A 27,053-nucleotide genomic window follows, 5' to 3' on the forward strand; every position below is an offset into this window, starting at 1 on the left:
TTATTTGTCAAGTCGTATTTTCGCTAAATATTTATAAGCATTTGATTGGAATAATATAGTTACGGGAAGAAAAACTTGTTGCCTCTGCGAAATCAGAAAAACCATTATTTGTTGCTATGTTTAAATGACGATTTTTCTTGAGAATGTAAAATTCATATTCAACCAAATCGAATAAAGTTCAGAAATAGATTATTTTTGAGAGACTGGCAGATATTTTATATTACTGACATAAATATCTGTCAACTCTGTTGAGTCGGCATGCATCAAATCCAGGGATGTAGCGAGCATCTCATTTTGGGTGGGTGGGGGTGAGGCAGTAAAAATGCCAACTCTTCTGATGAAGGCTGCCGATTTTTTAAAAAATAAGCATTTTTATGTTTTTTAGCTCATAATCCAGCTTCTGTATTGGAAGGTATAATATAATTTTTGATAAAATTTATTTTTGGATGAAAATTTGAAAAATATTGTATATAAAATCTATTGCTACATCATATTTAATGAAAGAGTTTACAAAGTAATGGTGGTTTGGCAAGCATGGAAAATATTCAGTGAAGCTATATTTATATTCAATAAATATAAAAAAATAAAATTAAAAGTGTTAACACTGAAAATTTAGAGTAAATTTATTCCATATTTTGATGACCCTTTATACGAATACGAATATTATATACATGCTATGTTATAAAGGTTGTTGGGTTGCTTCACTATATATCCATTGAAATAAGCAGCAAATCCTATATTTCGGAAAATTTCCGTAACAATATTGAGTTTTAACTTAATTCTATTTAATATATTGTTTAAATTTAATTTATAAGTGTAAGCTTGGCCAATAAATTAAGGAATGATTATTTTTTGCACCCCCACTGCTCCCTCTCCCTTTTAAAGAGTTGCTATTAAATATGTTTATGAGTGCTAAGATTTATAATATGAAAAACGCAAAACAACGAAAAAAAAAAGGAGTTTTCTCACATTTGATCTGCCATATTATGTTAGATTTTTAAAATTATCAGAAGCTTCTTTGCATTGTGGTAATAAAATTTACAATCATAATATATATCAATAAAGGCTCTCAATTGAAATTATAAGAAGGAATTTTCCATATATTTTTTATTGTTACATTTTTTTTAAGGTCCGCATTTTTTTTGGTTATCAGTAAAGCAATTGGCTGCTTTTCCTCGAAATATGTTTATTCTTTAAATTATTTTTATAAGTCTGTAATATTTCTTCCCTATATAATTAGATTTCTGGTTATGTAGAATTACAGGTAGCTCAAGCAAATGTTGAATGAACGACTAGTCAATGACCTTGACAAAAATGAAGGACTCAGAATATTCAAGAATTTTGGCTATAGCTTCATTAGAGCTCTGAAGGCTTAAATGGTCTTTTGAGGGAGCTATAAAAAGCGCAATTGAAAGAGTCAGTCAATAAGTTGAGTTGAGTTCAAGCCAGTAGTCGATTGAATTCCCTCTTTGGAGTATTGATTTCCGAGCGCTTCTTGCTGTTGCAGTTATTTAATAACGATTTGCTTCCTGTATGTTGTTTTTCTCTGCAAGTGCTGATTTTTATACGCTTCATATGTTTTGTATATCGTGTTTTCGTGTAAAATAAAGCTTTGTTATTTGATACTGAATCGTTGGACTTTTCAACATATAGCAATCTCTGGGGTGGGGGTACCTCAATATGAGGAGATCCGAATGGTGGTTGGTTCTCTCCACTCAACCAAAAATGGTGCAGATTTGACTGCCCTTACTGATGAATGGAAGTGCTTCCTTCGAGAGGGGTTTTACTGTGGCTGGTGATGACTTAGGATTCAACCCTATTTCCCGCCCAAACTATCTTGCCGTCCGGTTATTCAGATTGATTTTGATTCAGATCCGGTCTGCCACAGGGCGGGTCGGGATATTCGATTATGATTTTCACTATATAGCCCACCGCATTGGATTTCATTTTTATGTAACCATATGTATCTCAATATTATGATGCCTTTAATAATTGTTGGAAATTGCATGCTTATCCGCAAAATCTATTTTTAGCGTATTGTATTGGAAACACAGCTAAAAATCTTTTGCTGTTAATAAAATATTATGTACTGGTTAATATATTCGGCATTGCTTGAATAGTTTCATAAATTATAGTTTTAATGTAAAAACTAACTTTTTAAAAATTACTATAATACACACAATCGTTTTATTAGATCATACCACTTGATTGACTTCCACTGGACGTTTGCAATTGCTTGAAAATGAAGGGTATATCAGTTCTTTTCGAAAAGACCATTCCACTGATTTGTAATTTATTGCCAGTATAGCAAAATATTATTAAAAATGTTTATTAGTAATGGAAATATCTTCCTCGATTCCAGCCAGTAGATAAGTGTTTTGAAAATTCTGTATAAACTGAAGTCGAAGAATTTGAATCTTGCTTAACTTTGAAAATAATTATGTCATAAATTCAACAAATTCATATGAAAGAGCACTGTGCAATTTTAAAGAAAAAATAAAGTATAAGCTTTAAAATGAAATTTTATAAAATATTAGCAAGATCTCATAAATAGCATTGCTCACAAAAATATATCCCAAAAAGAATTATATTAAATTCGTGCATTCGGTTTTTTATTCCTTTTTTGAACAATCTGAATTTTTAAAATTTCTGATTAGTATATGCACTCTAAGGTGGCAGGGAAAAGAATCTGAAGGGATGCCCTGAAACGTTGTCAGTCGGTGTAAAAATAAGATAGACGAGGTTTCATCTCGATCAAATAACGTTAAAACCTGCTGTATCAGCCTTAAGTATTGAAAATCATTTTTTTCTCAAAAAATAGTAGTATAATATAAAATTAGAACGTTTTATCCTAGAAATGTTTATTATTTTTTAAAATGTAAACTTTTTTGAGAAGACACCGATAATATATTTTATTTTATCATTGGCCAACTCACAAATCAGAAGAAATATGACCCCCCCCCCTTAAAAATTGAACATGCAAAAGCTACTTTAAAAAAAAGGGGAAATTCGAGTAGGTTGATAATTTTTTACTTGATTTTCTACTAATTTTCAGTTTTGAAGCATCAAATAGTTAGAATAACAAGCATTTTCATAAATAGATGTTCTTAATAGAGTGGAATAAATGCTGAGAAGAAAAAAGAATATATTGATGTATGAATCAATTATTTATTATAATAATGTATTTAATTATACTAGTCACCTTCAACGACCAGCTATTCGCCCTAGATCTGAATTGCATTAATTTAGTAATATTTACCTACTTTGATGAACTTCATTTTATCATAAAAAAATGATGGTATACTATTTCAAATTATACTTTCACTGTAAACATAGATCATTCTGCTTGGTTAGGTACGGATGTAAAGTTGCGAAATTAACTATCGAATTAAATTAGCGAAATCCGTTCAATTGTGGAAGTTGGGGATTTTGCAAAGGTTTTATTTTTCAATACTTCTTAAAATTTTTGATCAATCGGGATAGATGACTATTGCTGATATATTTAGGGGTCAAGAACTTGAAATGGCAGAGTAATTGTGGCTCTGAAATTTCGTTGCGGCTTTGTTCCATATAGAATGTACATTGATGAGTATGTTTTTGAAGCTTCCAATGAAATTGGAGGTTAGAAACGGGTAAATGACCATTGCTTACATGCTACAAATCAAATCGGCAAATTTGGATAGTCTTCAGGATTGGCGGACAGATTTTTTTTGATTTTTCCTTTTTATTTTATATGTATATATACAAGGACTGTTCAGTAAAGAATAGAAGGATTGTAATTTTTTTAGAGGCGACTAAAAGAATAAAAAAAAAATTAATATTGCGTCAGTCGCGGAATAGGTAAAGAATGGTGGTGCATGTTTTACAATTTTGGTGTCACTGCTTCGGTCATGGCAGACAGGCAAGAAGGCATTGTTTCACTTTCATCTATGTTAAAAAGGGATGTGACACGAGATTGAATTGATCCTCTGGTCCACTGGGATAATCGTTTTCCATCTTCCGAGATGGTGGTCAAAAAGCCAAGCAAAAAAAGGGGGCTGGGGGTTGGGAGGCTCTCCTAGCATGTGTTTGAAGAATGCAAAAAAAAAGGGATCAATCCATTGCATGTAATCGGAAGCATTTTGAGAAAGACCATTTAAATTTGGTCATTAAAATTTGGAGGATAAGTACTAATTATTATTTATTTATTTATGTCGTAAATAAATATATTATGCTCTTATTAAGTCATTTATATTTATTACCTATTTATGATGTCATTCTTTATTGAACAGCTTAAGTAGATATTTACTTGTAATAATAATAAATTTAAAACATTTATTTTAGTTCAAAAACAATATTCCAAAATAACAAATATCAGCATTAGAACAGGTTTTATATTTAAGTTTTCACAAAAATGAAATATTAGAGGAAGTTTGGTTGGTAAGTAGGTTGGAGTGGAAGATAGATTTGTTAGATTGAGTCATGAAATCAAGAATTCTGTAGAAGTATTGAGAAGATGGATTTCATAATATCCTAGAATAATTTCGGCATCAAGTAGTTATTTGCGAAGTGTCATTCTTGCTCACTAAAATTTCACCTTTGTTTTGTAAATAGTACTCATTCTCTCAACCAGCTCAACTTTTTAGTTTAATCCAAATCCGAAAAATCCAAGGGTTTGATGTAGTAGGTGTACAGTGAAACTGCCCGACAGGTTCAATAACAAAGACCAGGCTTTATCCTACACGCAGACACGAACATACTATAACAAAACATAGCTGAAGCGTACACAAGAACAGTAAATACAGTAAACAGTAGCACACAAGCTGCAAATCGGTAATAAATAACTGTAATAACACAAAGTGTTCAAAGGGAACTCACTCATTTATTCACCTGAGTTGAACTCAACTGTAGATTCATTCTTGACTCACTCTCAACTCCCTACTGATTCGACTATATTGTCACGTAGGTACTTTAGTGTGGAACTCAATGACACACACGAGAAGTAGAGCTAAACCAATTTATTAACTCAACTCTGAACTCAGAACACAGTGACTGACAGATCTGCTTTTATACTAGCAGGGAAAGTTCCAGAATACTTTTCTGGAAACTGTAAGGAAAATCCAGAACCCTTGTCTGGTAAACTAAAGAAATGCCTAGAATCTTCTGGAACATGAAATAAAGGAAAACATAAAATCAAGGAATTAAATATTTACACAGACTGTGAATCGCATTGTCTCTAGAGGGATTCGAGCTTACGGTCTCCTGATTAAGAGATCAGTGCTATTACCATTCGGCCATGGAGAGTCGACTGCCTCTTTTCAATGCGGCAATATTACTGGCTATTAAGTACACGACCGACTTATCGACTAATACAATAAAGCTCTGTCTCCCACCTTTTTATAGTTTCCGTAATACGATAAAGAAGATTCTAGAAAGATCATCAAAATTTGCCTCCTAATGGATCTATCTCTAAGATCCCTGTATATTTTAGAATCTTTGATTTTGTCACCATATGTTTGCCAATGTCATTCAACATCCACCAGAGCTATCTGTAAAACTGTCTTCTTTACCAGAGATCTAATTGCGTTGGGAAACAATATTACAAATTCATGGCGATATTATATGACCAAGAGCATAATTTGTAATTATATTTCAAAACGTCAAGGTCTGAAGTAACTTTCAAAATAAGAAAGCAGAGTTTATATTGCACTGATATAAAGTTTTTTAACGAGGTCTTATTTCGGGAAATGATATACTGTGTATTATTATTAAAATTAATTGCTTTTCCGCTTTTCGGGAAGGTCATGCCATTTTGTCACATGAAATGTCAGACATAAATGTATATTTATGTACTCGTAAAGTGGTACAATGTGTTGTCAATTTTAAGTATCATTTTCTCCTTTAAAAACGTCGTCTTATGATGCCACACCCTACACTTTATTGGCTATTTCATGAACCCTCATTTTAAATTATACAGCCCAACGAACTTTTCCTTTGTGCTCGTCTTTCTTTCCTTAGAGATATTTTAGACGCGAAATCCATTAATGGCGCTAATTTGCCCTTATAAACTCAGACTTAGGAAATATGTTACAACGCCTTAATTTAGCAAGGATTCTAAAAAAGAAAGAAAGAAAAAATAAATAAAAAGTAAATTCCTTTTTAAAGAAAAAAAATAAATAAAAAGTAAATTCCCTTTCCATTTAAAGGAAAGGGAATTAAAAGAATACACGGGTTAGCATACATTTTTTAATTCCAATTTAAGTAATTATTTTAAAAACATATTGTCAGAATGAGAAAGTATAAGAGTAAAATATAGAGCAGATTAAATAGAAGGGAGGATACAGATTAGGATCTGGTGATCAAAATCCCATCTCTGAAATACTAAGGTTTTTCTTAAATATTTAGGTATTATTGATGGGAGGTTGGTATATTTGACATTTTTTGGATCTTTTTAAAGAAAGGAAGATAGTTTATAGATTAATTACACAAGGTGCCTCAGGGTTTCTTACAATATGTATGGAGATAAAATTTTATAGTCTCCATATTGATTGTATATAGACTTCTGAATTTCTTGACACGTTTGGAATGAAGTATTATACCTATTTTCAAAGAGCATTAAAAGAAATGCATTTTTTTTTGTTTGATAATGTAAAAGTCACTGGCATGTTATGAGTACTAGTATTTTAATTGTTTAAAGTTATGTATTAAGTTTTCTGAGAATAGCAAAATTTCATTAAAAACTTGGAAGGGATTTTCGGAAATCTATTTTTTAAAAACCTTTTTATGATATGTCCTTATGGCGACTTTTAAATCAAGGAACCACCCATATTCCTTATTCATTGTGCAGCTATTTCCATTAATGTAAAAAGAGAATGTTGTAATTGTTTGTCTGTTTTCATATTATAAAGCAAACTTTTTGGCTTTAAGTTACCAAATTTGGTTCATATATGCTTTAAAGTTTGGAAATGTGCACCTTGGAGCAATTATCCTGAAACTTTAAAATTTTAATTTTATAAAAAAGGAAGTCAAATATTTTTCATTAAGTCTTTGAATAATTTGTTTTTCTACTGATGAATTTATAATTGTAATTTAGATACCTTTTCTAATCAAGAATCCCACTTTACTCTTAACTTTGAAAGGTGGTATACGATTTTATAACTTATGAGTATAAAATTTCTTTCCATCTAATGTAATTTTAAATGTAAAAATCCTTTTTATTTCAGGTTTAAATTTATCATCTGAACGGTTTAGAAGATGTTTTTAATATATAAAACGAGATGATATTTTAACTATGCACTTCATAATAAACTGGTAGTTTTTCTTATTTTAAGAGTTAAAATATTTGTAACTATTAATTTATGTGACATAATTATATATAGAGTTTTTAATCATCTAATAAATTGAATTATCATAATGACCCTGTGAATAATGTGTGAACTTTATTAGAAAATCATTGTATAAATAAAATATGGTATTTTAGCTAAAAATGTAATCTTTTTAGATATCTTTTGGCTTATGAATGCTAGTTTTTTCCCTTTGCATTTTTGTTATGAGTAAATGATTATTTATATTTCAGATATTTCATGGCATGCGATGTATTTTTTATGTATATGAATAATTTATATGGTTTCTATGACTCTACTTTCTAAATTTATGTAGTTTTGCATTTTATATAATTTTGCCTCATTTTACGTAAAAGCATGTGACTATTAATTTGTTATTCAGTTGCGTATTAAGTTTAAATATGTACTTTTTAATACATTAAATGTTGTTCAATTAACTTAATTTTCGTTAAATTCGCATTTGCATAAAATAATAAATAATCTTAATTAATTCTCACATTTTTAGAAAATCATTCGACTTTATTTTTTAACAGCTAAATATAATGGTCTAAATCATTAGTTTCAAAATTTTTAGTACATAGTCAATTTTGTTCAAGCATCAAAATTTAGTCCAATTAATAATATGTATATTTTTTGTGCAATGCTTCTTTTTTGTATTCTCAATTTATTTCTGGACTGTTTGTAGCAATTAATGTTTTTAGCAATTAATGACAGCAAAAAAAAAAATGTTTTATATAAGTTTAATAACTAAATTAAAACTTCTCTCATTGCAAAATTAAAATGTAATTTCCATCAATTAAAAATATTTTACAGATTATTATCTGTTGTATTGAAATTTCAATCTTAGAATTCACTTGTTAGTTTTAGAAAGGGGAGGATAGATGGATTGTAGCTTTAAAAAAGTGAAGGGAGAATTCACTTTTTGATATTTACCCTGATTTTTTTTTGTAGATAACATTCATGACAAAATGAGGGAAAAATCGATTACAAAATTCCTTCTTTACATGTATGAACTTTACAAAGACGAAAAAAAGTTAAATGAAATAAAAACATGACTAATTTCCTAACACATTCATTTAAGCAGAGCTACTTTTTTTCTCCTGTTGCCTGGTTGGCCATATCTATCTCCCCTTTTATTCTGTAAAAATTTTCTTTTTCAGTATTGATCTTCTGCAGCTGCTCTTCATCGATGTTCATTAATCAGTTAAATTTACATAGGTTTATGATTTTTTTATGTATTCATTAACTAACTACATTATGGATGCACCATTTAATGCATGGTTTAAATAAACTAAATTATCATACCAGTTCATGCGGCAACATTTATTCTTTTTGATGAAATGCAGAACTGATTGCTTTTAAAGAAGTTATTAAACATTTATTTTTGAAATTTGAGACCAATAACTCTTTTCTTTTTAAATTTTCAATGAAATGTATTATGCTTTAAGAATATTTAGTACTTGAAGTGGTTGATTTCCAATTAGACTGTCCAGGCATCCACTTAAGTCCACTGAGCTGAGTTTGGGCCTTTGGTATATTCTATTAACCTTGTTTTCAAATAAATAAATTTGTAAGATATACAAACTATATGAATTATAAATTATTAGAATAATGTTAACACTTCGTCAAGGATAATTGATTAGGTTCTTACCTGCTTTATTACCTTCTTTTGGTTATTATAGCAGTTTTAAATTCTAAGTATCTGCTCAAATAATATTGTGTACTAATATGATTGCCGTGCAAATAAGAACCACAATAAATAAACATGATTTTAACAAAGCTACGAAAGCAAAAGGTTAACTTTAAATAAATTATTATCTTGATGCAAGGTAAATTTTTATTAAAACGTGAAAATCAAATTGATTAATTTATTAAGAGTGGAATTCGAAGTATGCACTGCTTAGGCCTTAATATATTTGAATCTATTATTGAGTACTTGTGCCTAAATTGGTTGTTCTACTGTACTTCTTTTGAACAATTTCTTGGAAATTATTCACATTATTTGATCGTACATTCTCACTTTCGCTTAAATTTTAAAACAGCATTATTTTTGGTAGTAAGCTGTCAAAGAAAAAGGTATTTTTCGTACAAAACATTGATATTTGAATTTGTTTTAAATCTTCCTATAATCATTATTGTAATATTACTGATATATTATGAGAAAAGACTTTATTGAATTCTTGTTCAGCTACTTTTCCTAACTTTTGTTAAATTTTATAATTACTTAGTGGGTTGAAAATATTTTACTTGGTTTGAAGAATCATCAGTAATGTATGATTGTCTTTTAAAGATTATTTGTGTACGGTAGGTGTTAACCTATTTTTATAAAATAATTTATCATTTAAGAATATAATATAATCTTGCCATCAATAAGGAAATTGATTAAGAGGTTCTTGTGCTGTATATAAATTACCGCTGACATATGGCATCAGTTGGCCTGATTTTTGAAAATGACTTAAGATCTCATTTAAACAGAACAGAACGCTGTCTCATGCCCCCGTATCCGTGACCATTCTGGTCATTGAACGGTTTGGTGGGCATGTAACGGGAATTTTATTTAATTAACAAAATATTTACAGTTCTCATTTAAAAAGCAATCTCTTACATATTCTCATTGATCATTATTTATAGATTAAAGGTTTCATTTTACAGTATAAAATAGAACTAAACTAAAACTGTAATAGGGGATAACTACTAGATAAAAAATATGTAAAATTTATTTAATTAGAACTATTAAGAGTTATATAATGCATGTTTACCAGGAAATGACCAATTTGACAACAGGTTTAGTTGAAAGCATATTGTGATTGGATATTAGAGTAAAGCGACTGTAAAATCTAGTGATGTGTATGCATCTAAATAACTTTCAAAACGTACAAAATCTTACATGGTCTTTTTATTTATCAGTGTATAGTTTAAGGATATGAGCTAATGGAAGAAAATGACACTCTCTTGAGTAATTTCGAAAAAAAAAAAGATTTAATTTCTTTCCGATTGGCATGATTTGTTATTTACATAGAATGAATGATGTGTTTAATGAAGAAGATAAATTAATTTAATGATTGAAAATCATATTAAAAATCCGTAAAATTTAAATTAATTTTCAAAAAATTGACAAAATCTACTAGAGCCTCTATGTTGTGGCGGTTTTATGACTAATCAGATTGATTAAAAAAATTTATTTTCCTAGTTTCTACATAAATAAATTTTTAAAAAGAACAAATTATATAAATTACAAAATATTAAATAATATTAACACTTTATCGAATATAATTAATCAGATTCTTGTGTTTCACTACATTTATTTAATTATTCGAATGTTATAAATGTTCTGATGATTAATGACTGTTAATAATGTGCACAAATGTGAAAGCCTGGCAAATAGAAATCAAAATAGATGAATAGAATCAATATATTTTCACAAAGTTAATTAAATTAAAAATTAACTTAAAATAAATCATTAAAATGTTAAAAATGTATTGAAATATGAAAATAAATTGACCAGTTCATTAAATAAGCAGCACAGCGTAGGATCTTAAAATGCATAATTGCATCATTGCCTCTATGCCATCTTCCCAACCAAGTTTTACTTATCTCTCCCATATCCTGTAAAGTGTTCTACTTGCTTCATAGAATATTGTCTAATGCTCTTTACGGGCAGTTTATTAACATATATAATTAACATTCATTTGATTTGCAATCGGAATTCCCTCAAAGCAAAAAATATAAACATTTGTAATATCCATACTGTATACAGCAGCTAAAATACGTCATTACACTATTATGACAATGCCATCTTCCCAACTAAATATTCCTTATCACTTACATTCCCTGTTAAATGTTCTGCTTGCTTCATAGAATATTGTTTAATGCTCTTTACGGGTAATTTATTTAGCAGATATAATTAACATTCATTTGATTTGTAATCGGAATTCCATCAAAGCAGAAAATATAAACATTTGTAATATTCATACTGTAAATGGCAGCTAAAATACATCATTACACTATTATGGCAATGCCATCTTCCCAACTAAATATTCCTTATCACTTACAATTCCTGTAAAATGTTCTGCTTGCTTCATAGAATATTGTTCAATTGTTCCTTATGGACAGTTTATTTAGCAAATATAATTAACATTCATTTGATTTGTAATCGAAATTTCATCAAAGCAGAAAATATAAATATTTGCAGTATTCACATTGCATATACCAATTCTTCAGGCGTCATAGAATAAATTTACTATAAAGCTCATTTTAATCGAAGTTGTCATCATCTCTCTTTTAAAAAAGTAGTTGGTACAATATCGGAAAATCTGACCTCCTTCTTTGCCAGCAACAGGTGGCAACTATTGGCACGGCCTTCGCAATTTAATGTTTATTATGCTAACAGAAAGCGCTTCTTCTGGGACTTGGAGGGATTCCAGGAAAGCCAGGGTTTTATTTCACTCTCATCCACTTTTATAAACCCTTACTTAAACTACTAAAAGATGGATGACTGCTGACGTCAAGTTCATCCTTATTTTTTAAAAACAATAGCTGCTTTGGGAAATTTTTAACACTACTTAATTATTGAGTACAGTATTCACCAAAATAAAGTTTTATTTCACTAGCTGTTCTAAATAACAGGTTTTCTGATTATTCCTATAATTTTTTCTCAAAATAAACTGCATAAACGTATGTTTGAAAGGAATAAGGTTGCTGAAAAAGAATAAAGTATTTTAATAATTTATTATCTAAGTAGTTAAGTGGTACTTATTTATTGTGCGTTTTACTAAAAAGGAAATTTTATTCAATTATGTTATATAATTTACACGAAGAAAGAAACACAGGAATTTTTATTTCTAGAGAATGGATAAATATTCCTCTCTAGAAACAGAATTATTAAAATTTAATTTCCTTAAATTTAGTATAAATATTTTATATTTAAACCACTACAAATATTAAAAATTATTAATGAATTAATTCATTAAATCTCATAATAATGTTATTTTCAGTTAAAAGGAGTTGAAATAAACACAGAAAAATATGCTGTGTTTATTCATACGGAAAGTCCTTAAAGTTTAACATATGCGTCAAGAAGTCTATTTAAAGCACTCAACTATTTGTTAAGAATCATTTTGTAATAAAAGAAATTAACTGAAGCAATAGTTACGTTACATCTGTTTTTTTCCTGTGATACTGAAATATTTGCAAAAATTCTAAGCCTACAGAAATATTCTAATGTATTGACGGTGAAATATTCCAGAATACTAATGGCAACAAATGCTTAAATTTTCAAAAAAAAAAAAATAATTTTAAGAGATTCTTTTCTACTATAAAGTCAACATCTCATTCAATTCAAATGAAGAATACTTTATATTAATCGAAGAGAGAAGCGTTCAATATGTAATATCATTTTCAATCTACAAATGTTTCAACATTTATATCGAGGAATAACAGCGTCATATAATCAAGCAACATAAACACTGAATCAAGTTTGATGAATTACAACATTAATCCGTTTGAATTAAAATAATTATTTTTATCCAAAAAGATTGTGAAAATTGTGAATAAAACACAAAAACTAATATATAATTATTAATTTTTAATTATAATTATTGAATATAATGTCAAAAATATATAATATGTATTCTATCGTATGTAATGTTATAAAGTAAAAATGAAAATTAAGGAAAATTTGAAAATCTAAACTAAAGCATAATACGTGATAGTGTTTAAACTTCATTCGCTTATCTTTATTTGATTTAAAAATTTGCCCTTAATTATACAGAGCAATAAGGCTCAGACGCACACCCTGTGGATTATTAAAATTAGTGAAATGCATAGTATAATGAACAGGACGGTGTAAAGTTTCTATAGTAATATGAATAACATGACTATCAATTTGAAACTTTAAAATATTTTGTGGAGGAAGCCATTAAGATCAAGTTATATAAAATGTTTAATTGAAAATTGTATCAATCATTAATATCGGTAGACAGGCTGGTCGCCAGAAGTGGCTAGTGTTGAATAAAGAAAATCTTTTATTTAAAAAGAATCAAGTGGATTATTGTTCGCTTCGGTAATCAGACAAAAGATTGCGATAAAAGCATAGATGTTTCATTATTTAATAGTCCAGTTGAGTTGTCAAGAAAATAATAAAACATGAAAAAAAAACATATGACAGCAATTTTATTAGTTTAAATTGTTGAAATGGCTACCTGGATTATTCGAAGTTACTCAAGTCACGGATAAGGGGAAGGGAATTGGAATTTGAAACTACAAAGTGACACTTTTTTTTTTCTGTTTCAAATTCAATTTTCAATGCTTTATTTTTGAAAATCTACATTTATGATCGATTCTAAATTAATGAACAACAATTTCGGAATAGGATTAATTTGCGTTCAGTAAATTCTGATCCATAAAAAAACACCAATTTTTTTAAAAAAAATATTGTTTTTTTCCCGTCAAAATCAGTTTTTTCAAAAGACAGAGCAGATATCGATCCGAAAGAATGAAATATTTATTAGTTATTTGCTTCCATATAACATATATGTAAGCAAATTACAAAAATTTGGCTAAAATTTTGAAAAAAAAATAAAACCCCTTTTTCCAAATTTCGCTTTTTAAAAATTTATTCCTGAGTTAATGAAGCTTTCATAAAATCTGCTCTGTGTTTCCAATAAATTCTCAAAAGTTTACTTGGGTGAAAACTAGTGCTGACATCATTTCATTTCTTGCCCGAATTGAAGTAAATAATTGATATCAACTATCAAATGAAATTTCCGAAAAACTCTTATTTGGATGTTGAAATCAAACGACTGATAAACATCATTTGTCCGACGGGTTGATTTCAGCCTACTAGTATAGAATACTCCTTCATTTCTAAAGAAACTTCCCTGAATCAGCAGAAAACAACATTAATATCGAACAAAGTAAAACCCTTGATGAAACCTAGTCACGTAACCAGAACAGATGAGATCTCCGATTTGCACGTGGCTCATCAATGGCTGCACGCGAAGCACTCGTGTGGCGTTTGGCCATAAGTAGAAGCGACACGAAAATGAGTGACTGGGGGTGATTATTTATTTATTTACTTGCATTAAGATTCAAGTCCGTGCTTTTTCCGTGAACATTTTCAATTTGGATTTTTTTTCCGTCTGAAGATAGAATGTTGTCGAATTCAATCGAAACAGTAGTTCCTTGTTTTTGTCAACAGTTACATTTAACTTGCATCGCTTTTATAGGAGGCTGTTTTTTTTCTTCGAAATACCGAAATTGATTAAATATTTTTGGAGAACTTGTACTTACTTGATTGGTAGATTGTGTAGAACATGTGAAGCTGGAAGGTCAATTAGGCTCATGATGATATAATTATTGTCTAATTATGAAAATGACTTATTATTCAAAAGTGGTTAAATGCTCATAATTATAAATAATAAAAATATTATTTATAAACATTAACAGTATTTTTTATAATTAGAGACATGACAGACCACGTTACCTATTGTGATAGTTTCGAATGAGACCCATGATTTCAGATTATGTACAAAACATAAATTAAAACGAAAGAAAATTTTAAAATAATAAAATATTGTTTTTCTTGTCAAATATTTTATATTTTGATTGTATATTTTATCTAAATTATTTATTTATGTTTATTTTTTTATTATATTTTTTTATTTATTATTTTATTTATTTCTATTATTTAATTATTTTTTTTATATTTTATGATTTTATCTAAAAAGAATAAAGGACATTTTTATTAATGATACTGGAATTATAACGTTAACGCATAATTCATCAACGCTATCATTTTAAATTTGACATGTCGCTTATTTTTAATTCTACATTTTTCTTTTTTTTTTTAATACAAAATATACAAAGAACAAGTATTGTAATAATCAAAAAATTCAATCTGGAGATTTTGTGGAATCTCCCTACATTGAATTTTTCTGAGTCCGAAAACTATCGTGTTGATTGTTTATTTGTTTTAATGCAAAAAATGTAACGAACTGGATTCATGAATTTTGCACTACTACGCTTGTGGAATGTCAGAAATGAATACTTACATTCGGACAGCGTCTTTCTTGTAGAATTGTGGCAACTGCTCATGGTAAATAAGCAGTAATAAAAAACGGTACTTTCTTTAGACTTTTCTATCTGGGAAAAGATATATATAATTTTTCGCTGTGTTTCCTCTAAATATCGAAAGCTCTAAAAGGAATACTGTTAAATTTTTGATGGATTTAGATATCAACAGCAAAATTAAATAAATGATTGATTTTGTATATAGAATTAACATTGTTGGAACTGCTTCTAGAATTAGAAGATTAAGCGCTCTACAACGAAGATGGAAAACATATTTAAGATAGGCTATCTCATTTTGTAACAAATGAATAGGCTTACACAAAATTTCTTTTTTGTCGTTTCATTCAGTAAAACGATGGATATCGTTTTCCTAGATGATAGGTAACAAGATGTTTTCAACCTCTACCATCGTTCATGAATTGCTTCGAAACCTTTATTGTGATTGTCAAGGAGTGTCTTGTTTGCATGTACCTAAAGTTGCAAAAAATTTAAGGGAATCTTACTGAATTTCAACTTCTAAAAGACGACCCTTGAAGCATCTGATTTCTAAACAAAGGACTGATTCGTAATAGATGAGAAATTTTAAAAATTGCTTTGACGCCAAATTTATTAGAATATTTGAGAGCTGAAGCGAATATCAGGTGATAAAGTAAGAAGTATAAATAGCATATAGGGATTTTTTTCCCTTCTTTTATATTTTTATTTTATTTTGTTTTTCATTTCGCAAACGACTTTTCACTCATTTCTTGAATGTACTAGTGTTTTGAATTTTTGCTTACTTTTGTGTCCTTGCTTCAGTAAGGACAATTCCGTAAATACAATTTAATATTTTCAGGATTACAATTAATTGGCTAATTTATTTTTGTGTCCTTACTGAAAAAAATACAATTTAATATTTTCAGGATTAGCAATTAATTGGCTAATTTATTTGAATTTTGATTCTATAGGCGTGCAATACCTTAGTAGAATTTTATAAAAGAGTATTGAAAAATTTTTTAAAGGAGATGCAAACCTCTAATACAAGGATAGCAGTATAAAAATGTTTTAGAATTGATTTATTTGTCTTTATTTTTATTTTTAAAATTCATTATTAATTGTATAACAGCGATAATATGCATGCAAAAAAAGTATATTGAATACTGCCATATTGTAAAAATGCAATAACTAACCATGAAAAGTATTATAAATATACATAAATATGTAAAAAAACTTTATTAGAATTTAAAGACTTTATGGAAATAAAATGCGTAACATTGAAGATTTTTAAAATTTTTTTTTAAAGTAGTGTATTAAATGGTTAATGTACAATGATATGCTCCAAAATTATTGGGAGATACACTAAATTTAAAAATTAATTAAAAATAGAATAGAAATTTTCAGAAATCCTTAGAGTACATATTTATTACGCATGAAATAACTTAGTGCCTGTTTCTTAATGTGTTTTGGACGATTTTTGTATAATTTATATCGCATCACACATATCAAAATTTGCAGATCATATCCCAGACTATAAATATAGTCATGGCAATTTCTACTTTTCACTACAATATTAAAACACTGCGTTTGAAAACTATTTTTATTTTCAAATGACCTAGATTTAGGTATGTAAATTGAACTGCTTTTGAATGTGCACCCTACTCAGCTAGAAGATGTGCCAGTCTAGACTGGTTATTATCTTGTCAACAATATTTAAGATCTGATTGTTTACATATTAATCAAAGAAAGTTATAGCAGAAAAATCTCATGCACATTGCAGCAATGTGCTTAAAAATAAAATAATATATTATTTGCTGTATATACTTTAGATGTAAATATATAATAACATTAGAAGTTTTGTTTTCTCACAATAAGATCTTCTTTATCCATAAAGTCTTATGAGATCATATTTGATCTTTATCAAATCAAAGCAAATAAAATCGGATTGAAACATAGGTATAGTGACATCATATACGTTTGAAGGGGAATAGTAAACAAGTAAAAAAAAGTTCTAATAAGTTCCAATTCAAATAAAGGAAGCACCAACCTAAATGGACTGAACGGCACAATGAATATCGACTGTTGTAGACTAAAATAACATATCCTAGAATACAGAATGGGCCTCCGTCCTTTTTTGATAAAGACAAATTTAATTTAGAGGACCAAGATGGCTATCAATATTATTGGCATTGAATGGTAATGAAAAAGAGACTTATTCTATCCAGTTGATGGGAGGAAAAAGTTTGAAGGTTTGATTGGCAGTCAGATACGGAGGAAAAACAAGTCTAGTGTTCTTGAGTGGTAGACAAAAACACATAGACTATATCTAAGTCATGAATTCATATCTTTTTCTTTATGACGTTGAACTAGGAGGAAATGACCGGATTTTTTCACATGTTGGAGCATCAATTCAGTTAAGGGCATTAAAAATTGATCTGCAGCAAATAATATTCAGATTTTGCCCTAGCCTAGTAAGAGCATGAACCTCAACATTGGGAAGAACATATGGGCAAGGATTGTTCATCGCATTTACAAGGAAAGCATGCAGTTTGAATCTGCAGTCGCGCTTTGGAGAGCTTTGAATGACGTACGAACATTTTTGTCAAACATAAATTCAAACTTCACATGGTTCGATGCCAAACCGAATCTTTGAAGTAATCAAAACTAATGGTGGAAGAATTCCCTATTAACTCTTTAACTGTTTTATTTTCTTTACTATCTAATAAGATGACACCATCTATTTTGAGAATATTTTCTTATTTGGATTCAAATGGAAATCCATTGAATACTTGACTTATCTATGTTTTTGAATTATAATCGTTATGAATGGTTTATTTTTTGCTTACAAGTATCAAAATTCGATAAATCGATGCACGTATGGCACTCGGGCAAAACAGTCAAGCGGTTAATAAGATATTTATTTGTACTATTCAGAAGTGTCCTTTGTTTTTTTGAGAGTATGATGTTGCCAAAACTGAATTTTAATAGTAATCGACTTGTATTTTGTTTAGTTTCAAGTTTTAAATTCAGTAATCTGTTTATAAATTGATCTTCAAAGCGTTGCTCATTAAATGCAATAACTAACCATCATTAAATTTTTGAAAAATTTATTCTCCATTTAATAATAAAAAAAATATTGCCGCCTTCTACATTTTTCACGTAGTGTAACGAGGTTCTTGTCGGCTCCCTAACGAACCCATTCTCTTTTCTGTATATAAAATTATCTTAAGTAAATTCGCATCATTTTATTTTAATCGATTTTAATGTTTTTCTTCTAACCCTAAATAAACCCTCCCTATCCATATTAGCACATTAGGGGAGAAAATCCGAAACCTTGAGAGCTTTGCATTAACAAGCGATCCAATTAGACTAATGGCATTTTTTATCGCATTTCTTATAATATTGTGTAAAACAACTTGATTAAAATTTCGAAATAAAGGCAGCTAGATTAAAACGTTTACGATGGCAAAGTTTTGTAAGAGCATTTCTAAATTTAGCAAGCACATACTACTTATATTTCTTGTTTTTCTTAACTCTGTAGAAATAACGGTAATGGCTCATATTTTATGACTTTTTTTAATCTCTATAAATAATGCAAAATATATGTTTATTGGTGTTCTAGAGGCAAGGCTGTTTGACTTGCACCTACCAAATTTGGTACATTTACTTTAGAGGATAAAAATTTTGACCTTTGAGTGATTTTTTTTTTCAAAAGATTTAATCAGAATTTTTTAAAATTAAAAATTAAGTGATATTTTAGCTTTTTCCCTAAATTATTCGGAAAATATTTTGAGACAACAATGATTTTTATACAGTTTTTTTTAAAGTTGTCTTCTTAATGATATTTATTTATTGTATAATAATTTTTTTCTTTGGATTTCATCGTATAATTTGTTATTTATTTATTTATTATTATTTTTTTAAATTTCCAAAAAATATACTTTTGCATAACAGCTTTTAGCAACATATTTCTTTATTGCAATAAAATTTAAACCGTTTTCATTTGCATCAAATATTTAACCGTTTATTTTTTTATTTTTGAAAACTAGGGAAAGATTCCATTTATCATCTGTGTAGTTAATACGAGGAAAAAAAAAGTGAAATTGCAATTCTTCGAAAGATAACATAGAGTTAGAAGGTTTATTACCTATATTGTTACATTTTTAATGAAATTACGGTATCATGACTTTTGACTGCATTAGAATATTAACTTACACTGTGAACAGAACAGATGTAAGACTTTTAAAACAACACGGCTCTAACGTCTACCCCAATTTGAAGATCGAAAATACATTTTTATGGATTCATGAACATTAAACTTATTAATAATAGATGCAATACAAGTAAAATGACCAATATTCATGCTGAAGTAGCTGATCGCTAAAAGCGGCTAGTTACAAGTAATTAGGTTAATTTCATAAGTTTTCGTTAAATGGCGTCAATTCATGGTTAAGTAGCTCATATCAAGTGCAAAACGACACCTTTATTTAGAAACCGACTCCCTCTTATGGTAAGAAACGAACAGGATATGACATCACAACATACTTTAAAAGAACATGCAATTAGACTTTAATCCTACGAGCCAATTATCGCTGCAGGTATCTGAAAGTTGACTCTACACACTTTCATGACTATAGTTGCTTTTGCTCTGAGATTAAAGGTAGATGTAAGAAATTTAAGTGGGTAACTTGTCTAAAATTGAGTATTTGCTTGTTTTTTTGAACCTTATATAACTGCACATCTCTTGATGGATTCGAACAAAATTTGATATATAGCATTTAGATGGATTAAATGACTGTCATTAGTAAATTAAGGTTGCTGGCGGACCCTGGTGTTGAAACTTTTGGTGTGTTTTGAAAGCATTATATAAATGCATTCCTACATTTCGATTTTTTATTAATTACGTTTCGGTTTATTTTAATTTAAATACTTATAAAATTTTCTTAATTTAATTATTTTTATAATTATTAAAATCTATTAATTTTTTTATATTTTTTTCTAATATTTATTTAATTATTACTAGCCGTCTTCGGCGACTAGCAGTTCGTCCATCATATTAATAATATTAATTTAATAACATCAGCAACTTTAAGGGACTAATTCTTATCCAACAATTGAAAATACTATTTTAAACAATAACTGTGTTATAAATATAGAACAATTCGGATTGCTTGGCTATGTTTCCAAAATATCGAAATTAATTGGTGAAATCACTCTTGTATGTTGAGGTTGGGGATTGTGTCAAAGTTTTATTTTGTAATATCTATCCAAAATGGAAGATAGAAGGGAAAACGGCCATTGATGACGTATGTCATAAATTTTTGAAAGAAATAAAAACTGGCAAAATCAATGCAGACGTTAGGACTGGCGAACTCTGTCGTAGTTTTTATCATAAAAAATATACAGTGAACTGGCATTTTTTATACTTCTCTCGAAAATGGAGGTAATATGGGATAAATGGAGGGTAAAACTGACGGAATTGAACTAATAGTTAACTTGGTTATTTAATTATTGGTTTCCTTAATTATTGAAATTTATATATATTATTATTTTTATTAACTGCTTAATCATTTTTGTTGAAAATTAGGAGGCTTCTTATTAAATAATTTTAAATTTATATCTTAAATTCATGTATACAAATATTTACTTTAATAGTATAGAAATAACTCATGAGTTTGTTGTAAAGCTTTTTCATAAGAAAATTACTTTAGACATTATTATTGAATAAATAATTAATATTTTCTTTATAACATTTAAAGAGTCTCAAAGCTACAGAAAAGAATTAATTTAATACTTAAAATTGAAATACAGGGTGGTTATAATTAAAGTTCCACTTTGAAATGGTCATAAAAGGAAAACTACTGGACCAAATGTTATCAAACTTGTAATAGTTTAAAAAACGTCATGGGAATTTCTTTTCCACCAAAAAAAGTTTAAAAACTCACCTCCAGGAGGGAAAATTGTTCTGTATACAATATTGTTAAACAAAATAGGAATGAAGACAGTGTTTTGAAATGTGTTTAATCGTTTCTGAAATGTGTTAAAAACGTGTTCAATGTGGTATTTATTATTTTCTGAAAGCAAGTTAAACCACATTATTGCATTTTCATCAAGAGCTTTTTACCACATTCCTCGGCATATTCCTTTTACTGAACAATACCTTTGCAAAGCACGCCGTTCAGTGTTATCGCATTCATAATAACATTTAACGAGAGAAGCATGGTCTTGTATGGTTAGAGACATTGTCGATTAGGAACAATGGGAACTCTGTCGAACAGGCTCACTTTTTTTATAGAAAACCAAAAGATGTGTAAAGGGCATCTGCATAAATAATTTGCTTTTTCCTGCCGGAAGCCAATTACAAGACATTGCGGTTTTACATAACCCCACAAACAGTTTCGATTCAGAAGCGATTAAACACATTTTAAACTAATTTCTGCATGTCCTATTTTTCTTAACAATATTGCATACAGCACCATTTCCCCCCTGGTGGTGAGTTTATGAACCTTTTTTTGTCAGAAAAGAAATTACAATGACTTCCTTTAAGCTATTATCAAGTTTGATAACATTTAGCCCAGTAGTTTTCCTTTTATGACCATTTCAAAGTGGAACTTTAATTATAATCATCCTGTATATAAAAGCGTGAAAAAAATTGAATGAATTGAAAGATTTAATATTAAGTATTCAGTATAGGATAATCTTTACATCTTTGCATTTTCTCATTTTTCTTATCTTGAAGAATATATATAGCAAATATTTTATTTAATCATTTTTGTAATGAGTCAAATAAATTTCTCAATTTTTTAAGGATTCTAAAATTTATTAGAGATAAAAATTCATATATGAATAAAATATGTCATGAAAATTGTTCATTTTTTGAAATTCGTTTCCTTGAATTGTACCTGCAGATGAGAATCATTATCATTATTTATTTTTCTCCAGTTTTTTTTCTCTAATACCTCACTAAAATGAAGTGATGTCTCCCCAAATTCTTCCGAAGTTTTGTCAGTTACAACGAAACATATTTCCTCCTCAGCCCATTTCATATATTTTAAAAGAAGAAAAACTTTTTTCTTGAACATATTATTTATAAATCCCCTTATATTACACTATTTGTATCTCTCTCTAAGACGCTTACGATACGAATGATAATCAAGTTACAAGAAGCAGATGGAAGCAATTCACATTTCACTCAGGATTTTCACCGGTTTATTTCAAAATAGCCCATTTAGTTTGTCACTAGACTTGATACTTCAACAGAAAATGGCGATAAATAATTTATTTGATCAAATCGGATGGAGAATTTGATGCCGAAATTTTTGAGAAGATCGTTTCGAAGTCAATAGAAAAGATGGAATATTCTTTAGGAAGTAAATTTTCTCTGTTTCCTGGTATCAAATGATTTTAGTTGAGTTAATGGATGTTTTATTTTCTGTTGTAAAGGAAAAAGATTCTGATGAATTTTTACACCACTTTGAGTCCAGAAAATCTATTTTTGAATTGTATTTGTCTATCAATATGACGATTTAAAAAACAGAATGATCTTGACAGAGAACTTTGTCGTAGTTTATAATAATATTATAGATATGTATTAAAATTTTGATGGAATATGCCGAAGTGAATAGTTTCTTTCTTTCCAGCTGTATAATGTGAACATGTTAACTGAAAACACAAGAAGCTAAACTGCGAATTTGTAGATACCTATAGGGCATCTATTTAAGTCCTGTATTCTCCTCTTAACTTCAGAACGTCTGGAACTATAATCATAAAAGGGATGTCTAAATATAGTAAAGGGTTATGCACTAAGTAATAAGATGGTTTATTGTACCACATGACAGTAAATTGCGGATTTAACGTTCCTTTCTTGAAGACTATAAAATATAAGGAGGAAAACAAATTATAAAGTTGTGAAATATCATTGATTTAGTTTTAATAAAACCTGTCGTGGACATTTGTGCTAAGAATAAAACACTTAAAATCAACATTTCTGAAATTGTGACATCTTGAAACGTGGACGAAAGAAGAGACTTCTGTCTTAGAGAATACATATAATTCCAATATGGGTTTTTCAGCATAAGGCAGGAAATGTAAAACAGTATTTGACGGAAACATTCCATCAAAAAAAAAAAAAAAAAATCGGGTATAATGGTTTTGAAGTTTGGCCATCACTTATACAGCTGTCCTCAGCACGGTAGACATTTCTTATAAGAATACCTCAAATACCAGTATAAGCGACTCTCTATTAATATTCTCATGCGTTTTTGTTATTGAGTCACCTGATATGGTAAAAATTGTGCTATGTGAAATTCAAACCAGGGTTAGAACTGACAGAGCAATTTAAACAACGAAAATAAACGTATCTTGTAATAACTAGTTGATTTTTTCTTTCTTTTTCTCTTTGTGACACTTTTCTTCGCGTACCAATCATGGAAATCAACAGCAAAGAAACGAACGTTTTTTATGTTCTATTCTTAGCATTAATGTACATAAGGTGTTTCGAAACTTTGCAATTTTATTTCGTTGAACATCATGTACTATTTTCGTGATAGGAGTTGTAACTTTGCAATTTATCGCCAACTGGTTCTGTAAGCTGTCTTATCTCAGCCATTTACATCCTAGATACAATTGTTAGGATTGGTTTAAAATCTGGTTTTATTGTATCAGGCATAGGCGAATATTCATATTCAACTATATTTGATACGGCCAGTAAATGATTTTTCCCGCATTCTAATAAAACTGAATACTTGGTGGATATCATTTCTTGCACTTGTGTTGAGACTGGTAACTAACACTAATATGGTTCTAAACTGGGATTTGTTTGGAAAAGTCATAGATGACGATGTGCTTGTGGCTTTGGATTTGGCTATGATTGACATGCGAGTGAAAAGAAGAAAAGAAAGTTTTGCTGATATAATTAGTAAAGGAGAAAGCAGGGATTCTTTAGTGGTATGTGTCCCATTACATAAGGAAAGGGCAATAAGGGCTCGTGATGAAATATATACTATAGAGTTAAAAAGCAGAGGCGGTAGAGATTTGCCGACGGGGGGGGACAAGATAAATCCGACAGGGTAGCAAGAACAATTTGGCTGCATAATAACTCATAACAATTAGTTTTTACATTTAATTAAAAGGGAAATTAAGTATTATTTAGCTTCTTTTTTTTATTCAGATATTGACCTTTTCTTCCATTGTTAAAAATTTACAAAGATATTTGTAAAAAAAAATGTTCTCAGTTTTTTTTTACCATTAAAAGATTATCAATATTCGAATCTATATTTTATGAGACTCTTGGGATTTAGCTGCATTAAGATCTAATTTTAGAAAAAAAAATATAGTTATATTTCATTCTAGATAGCAGTATATAGATAGAAACAAAGATTGCGCCAGAGTGACGTGTCTTGTAAATAGAACAAATGCATGCTCTCGTCGTGGAAGCTATATAAAATGAATTATATTCAAAAAGTTTTATAAAAGAAATATTTTAGAAATCCATCATGATAAATAAAAAAAATATTCGACATTTTTGTGATCGAGAAAGTAACAATTAGATGAATAAAATGACGATTAATTTTAGAACTATTATTTATTGAATTCTGAATTAGCGAACAACTCTATCGCCTATTCATGTATAATATAAAAGTATATTTTCCTGATAATTCCACTTGCAAATAATCAAAATACTCGATAAAAATAAATTTTCTCATAACTTACGACAGCATCTTAGCCAAAAAGACAAAGATTATTCAGCAAAAATGTGACGTCTTACTCTTTTGTCATTTCGATCCCTTTTTTTGCCAAGATCTCCAGGACATTGTTACGTGCTATGGTCAGATTCTGAAATGATATGTGATTTTTTTCTCTCTTTTATTTATTTTTAAATGTAATAAATGTGTTCAATTGTTGTAGAAGATTTAATCTTTACGCTTTTATTTCTGGTGTCAAAAAATGTAATGGGTAGGATATTAAACACATGCTTCGAATTTATGAGCGAAAATATTCTTTCCTTACATTATTTTCATAATTTGCGTTAGTTACAACTTAAGTTGAAATGAATTTGCTTCAATGAAATAATCAGATAGAATCCATCTCTCCATCCATTTTTTTTCACCTGTTCTTTTTGTAGTTTCCTAGACAAAAATGTCAATATCTTTCAGACCATGTAAAGTATCATAACACATATTTCCGTTGCTCATTATATTGTTAAAAAAAAGTCAGATTTCGAAAGAAAATTCCCATTTTATCTTTTATCTCCTTCCAAGATGCTTGCGGCACGAATAAAATTGTTGCCCTTTCAAGAAGAAGAGAGCAGCTTACATTTCACTCATGTTGCTCGCCTGTTCGATTCCGAGCAGTCCATTTATTCTGTCGCCAAATAGTGCCACTTGAATAGAAGAGGATGATAAATAATTTATTTGATCAATTCCAATGGAGAATTTCTTTTTCAAACTTCTTGAGAAAAATCTTTAAAGAGAGAGCGATGTTCTGGAAGAAGAAAGTTTTCTACTTTTTCTGGTATAAAATAGTTTAAGTGGTTAATGGACGCTTTTGGAATGGAATATCTTATATTTAATGCATACTTTCAGTTGTGGAATTTTACTTATGCATGAATACAGAAAGTATTTTATTATTTAGATTGGAACATAAATCTCATACTTTTAAAAGGATCTCTTTTCAAAACTTCCGCTTCGAAATGAATTTTGAGGAACAATGGGAGTTCAAGTGCCATTTTAAATAAAAGTCTACAGATATTTGGTATAAAAGACTACAATATATTTGGTATACATCAATATATCGAAATATATAACTATATTTTAAAGAAATGCCTGGATCGGAAATAAATATAACAAAAAGAACTGTGTCAAATGACGTCCAAGGAAGATTATAAGAAGGCTTCAACTGTCTAGGAGATAAATTTCAGACTTTATCTTTTATGTAGTAAAATTCAAGTCTAATTATTTTTAAAGCTGGATGAATTTCTCTACATAATAGAGATAGATATACGAAATTCAGAATCAGAATCTGAAGCCTCAGCCATCATTACAAACGATTAGTTCAAGTACCATTTTAAGCAAAAGCCTATAGATCAATATATTTGATATACTTCGATATTTCGAAATATTCATATTTTTAAGAAAAGGCAGGATCCAAAATAAATATAACGAAAAGACATACGACACGTGACGTTTAAGGAAGATTATAAGAAGGCTAAAATTATCTAGGGGATAAATTTCAGATTTTATTTTCTATGGGGTAAGATTCAAGTCTAATTATCATTAAAGCTAGACGAATTTTCTCTAATAGAGATATACGGAGTTCAGAATCTGAATCTGAAGCCACAACCATCAGTATTTACCTGATGGCCACTCTAATTAATCATATGGAAACTTAGTGAACTACAGATTATCTAACATTCACGTTTGGTGATAAATATAGCATTCCATTTATCATTTTATGTGGTAATCAGGATAATGAGGTAATCAGGATAATAATTTATTACTATTTACAGAAAAGTGTAGCATTTATGAATACTTCATGTGCAATCTAAATTTCATCTCCAGTCTTTAAATAGCCTTAGGAGATGAATTTGGGATAATTCACATATATTTGTTTGTCAGATGAATTACTCTAGCGTGAATGTATAATGAATCTGAAAGTTGTGTTAACAATATATTGATCAAGCCATAT

The 27,053-nt window shown here is 28.9% G+C and overlaps 1 protein-coding gene across 1 annotated transcript in view; it reads left to right on the forward strand.

The window, feature by feature from the left end:
• The window catches only part of LOC129966162 (popeye domain-containing protein 3-like), a 60,373-nt gene that overhangs the window by 388 nt on the left and 32,932 nt on the right, over positions 1-27,053 (forward strand). The gene's annotated exons all lie outside the window — the stretch shown is intronic.

This window comes from Argiope bruennichi, chromosome 4 (assembly GCF_947563725.1).
Source record: "Argiope bruennichi chromosome 4, qqArgBrue1.1, whole genome shotgun sequence".
Taxonomy (NCBI): domain Eukaryota; kingdom Metazoa; phylum Arthropoda; class Arachnida; order Araneae; family Araneidae; genus Argiope; species Argiope bruennichi.